The sequence below is a fragment of the Sinocyclocheilus rhinocerous genome, unplaced genomic scaffold, assembly GCF_001515625.1.
Source record: "Sinocyclocheilus rhinocerous isolate Xijiao unplaced genomic scaffold, SAMN03320098_v1.1 scaffold3022, whole genome shotgun sequence".
Lineage (NCBI taxonomy): Eukaryota > Metazoa > Chordata > Actinopteri > Cypriniformes > Cyprinidae > Sinocyclocheilus > Sinocyclocheilus rhinocerous.
The window spans coordinates 187253-191229 of NW_015626544.1; positions in this window are offsets into that span (position 1 = coordinate 187253).

A 3977-nucleotide genomic window follows, 5' to 3' on the forward strand; every position below is an offset into this window, starting at 1 on the left:
ATATATTTCTTTATTTAAATGTCTTTTTATTTAACATTGATTTGTGTTTATTTGAGTTTGTACTCCCTCCTCTGTAGGTAAATGGTACTGATTCACAGGGGCACTATAAGATTAACGAAGGAGTGCAGACCAATCAGATTGTGGGGAGCGAGTGGAAGCAGTCATTGACCATGCTCGCACACTCAAAAGAACAAGTGAACTGTTGGACTTAATTTTCAAGTTTATTTTTGCCTGTTTGCATGTATTTTGTTTAAAATAAATTTCAAAAGAAACGTTAAAATTTGATGGAAGCGAGTGTTGATTGAGCATGAGTAAGACAAAGCTCTCGGCTGTCTCATGGACTTGTTTGCCAGAACAGACGGCTTTAACTCTCCCTGGAGCAGAGTCCAGACTGAAGGGAGCAACAGAAAGACCCTTTTAAGGGACGTAATAGCCAACAAAAAAAAGCCATTTACAAAGTGAGGAATTTCTCCGCCACTGAATCAATAGGTTCAAAGGGTGCCAGAGATAACCCTTCCAGAAACACTTCCAGCTCCCAAGCTGGGACCTTGACACGAGTCGTATGCCTCAATCTCTGAGTGCCATGAAGGAACCAATCTATCAAATAGTATCTTCCCAATGACCCATCAGCTAACCGTGTGTGGAAAGTAGCTATGGCCGCCACCAAGACCTTAAGCATGGGTGGGGACAGACCCACAGAAAAACTTTCCTGGAGGAACTCCATCACTGAAGCCAGTGGACAGTTAACTGTGTCCAACTGATGTTCTCAGCACCAGGATTTGAAAATTCACCATTAGAAGGAGTATGATTCCCTCGTGGTGAGAGCTCTAGAGTTTAAAGTGGTCTCTACGACCCCAGCTGAGAGACCAGAGTTTAGGAGTTAATTCTCTTCAGGGGCCAGTCCTATAGCTTTGACAGCTAATCACCCCCGGCTTGCAAGAGAAGGTCTCTCCTGACTGGCATCTTACATGGAGAGCTGGCTAGGAGGGCTATGAGGTCTGAGAACCAGACTTGGGCCGGCCAGAGTGGGGATAGACTGAGTAGACTGACCCCTGGGGAGCAGAGCTGGGTGCATGAGGGAGAACCATAGCGGATAGTGGGTGGTCTGTCGAGATGCAAATAGGTCCACTTACTCCACTGTCTTAGGGTGGAGTCTCTATTCCCCAGGCCTCAGCCCCTGCCTTGACAACCATCATCTCCAGGCAACTTATGTGCAATGAGAGATGATGCTTCACAGACCCCTAGCAAAGCGGCCATCCATTATTGCTCCTCAGCCTGAGGGATGCATCGGTTGTCTCTATTTTGTGATGACAAGCTGACCTCAACACTGGACCTTGATTGTAACCCTGATCATACGGAAGGGGTTTCCCCACAAGACTGATCTCTGGTGCTTTGTAAATACTGGGCTTGGTGCCCTGAAGCGGCTGACTGGCAGGGGAAATACCGAACTACTTTTTCTACAGACCTGGTTTGAGGGAACAAATTCTGCAGGGCCGCAACGACTTTGGGCAGACACTGTGATTTGCGTTCGCTGGAAACTGTTGGCAGAAGGTGACGATGGGGGATCAAGGAGGAGTGATTTAATCTCCTTCTTGATGCCTCTCCATAGCCACCAATGCTGCTATGGAGCGCCCGCTGACATAGGCCATCTCCCTGGTGGCCCGGAAAGACAGGTCTGTGGCCCGATGGAACTCTTTTATATGGTCGAACCTGACCTCCTCACCTTCGTTCAGGTCTCTTAGCAGGTCGGCCTTGTACACCTGCATTCCATATAAGCCTTGCCCACCAGTGCAGATGTTGTTATGCAGGGCTTGGTGGGAAGTATCGGGGCCTTCAGGGATGATACAGTGTCTTTGAGAGATAAGTTTTGCTGATGTCTTTTGCTGATAGCCGTTCTCTTTTGCCTCCAATATTGAAGAGTAATTGTGGATTGTGGTGCTTGATAGATGGGAAGAGAATGACCTTTTCCACAATCCCAATACCTCGGTATTGGAGAAAGGAGAAAGAGAAGGCAGGCCCTGATATGGAGGTTGTGCTCGGCTTTGCAGGAAGCACTCATCAAGCTTACTCTTTTTATGCACTTCCTGCTTTTCAGATTACCTGTCGATCTTTAACTTGTCCACCACACAAGTCACAACCTCCAGGAGCTTCTTGTAGGCGGGGGACAGAGGTGGCAAGTCCTTAAAATCCCCCACCTTGATACTGTCATGCTGAAGGCATTCCCCAAAGTGTCATCATTTGACGCAGAACAAGTTCCTCGAAGGGGAACTGTAGTACAGTGGGGGTCTAAGTTCTTCCCTGAGCCGTTCTCTTTTGCCTCCAAGATTGAAGAGTAATTGTGGATTGTGGTGCTTGATAGATGGGAAGAGAATGACCTTTTCCACAATCCCAATACCTCGGTATTGGAGAAAGGAGAAAGAGAAGGCAGGCCCTGATATGGAGGTTGTGCTCGGCTTTGCAGGAAGCACTCGTCAAGCTTACTCTTTTTATGCACTTCCTGCTTTTCAGATTACCTGTCGATCTTTAACTTGTCCACCACACAAGTCACAACCTCCAGGAGCTTCTTGTAGGCGGGGGACAGAGGTGGCAAGTCCTTAAAATCCCCCACCTTGATACTGTCATGCTGAAGGCATTCCCCAAAGTGTCATCATTTGACGCAGAACAAGTTCCTCGAAGGGGAACTGTAGTACAGTGGGGGTCTAAGTTCTTCCCTGAAGTCACTTCCACATGTTAACTGCAAGACCAATGTGTTAGTATCAATGTTAGTATCTGTCACGATCTCAGTCACCATGCCTGTCACCTTCTGCACTACGTCTCCCAGAATCCTTCCTGGTCCATCACCTGCACACATTCCACAATCATCACCAGCTGTCCAATCACCTCATCACCCTTGCACCAGATATAAGGACACTCCACATACACACACACACACACTCACTCACTAACTAGGACTCTCCATAGGCGTAATGGTTTTTATACTGTACAAACTGTATTTTCTATCGCCCTACACCAACCCTACGCCTAAACATACCCCTCACAGAAAACTACTGGCATTTTTTTTTATTTCATAAAACACCATTTAGTATTAGTGTTGTCTCACATATTGAAACATTAAAATAAAAAGTTATTTGTGTGAATGCATTTAGCTGATTATTGCCTTTTTGTTCACTTAACCCTTGTGTGGTGTTCATATTTTTGTTAGCCTATTCAGCCAGTGTTCGTGGGTCTGGTGGACCCGCTGCATTTTTGGGTTTTTAATTCAACACAATCAAAAATTTTATGTTAAAATACTCAACAGATGTTTACTTCTTCCCAATTACAAGCAATATAAACAGCACATATGGTTAGTATTTGCCCTTTACCTTTGTTAGATCACATTTATGAATTAAAGTGAAATGATAGCATATGTTTTGTTTGTTATAAAGAAACTTTACGCATCAGGCTCGTTCAAGTCCTCAGTGATACACACGCAGTGTCAGCAACTCGGCAATCCTCTGCAAACTTTGACAGTTGGTTGAACCGTCTCATTTGGTTCTTTTTGAGTCGGACGTGCTACTTCGGCTGTTTGTCCTGCATAATCAATCCAGAACTAAAGTCCAATTCAGTTCGATTTTGTGAACCGTCTCAACTGGTTACTTCCTGAGAACCTGCTCAAAAGAATGATTTGTTCAAGACTCGAACATCACTATTTAGTATGTTTTTTTAAGCCTTTTGGTTTATGGGGACACAGGAAGTGTCCTCATAAACCATGTTTACGTTGTAGTACCCATGGCATAATACACATTTGTGTCCTAGTGTGGTAGCCCAGGCACACATAGATAGTGATACATGCGGTTCACAATGCTCTTTGGAGCAGCAGCAGTACAAATGTCTTGGCGATAGATCTGCTTTGTGGGGGATGTCTTGTCTTTCCTTGTCTGTTCATCTTCATGTGTGTGGATACATGCATGTCCACTGATGCAGCAGTCTATCCTTAT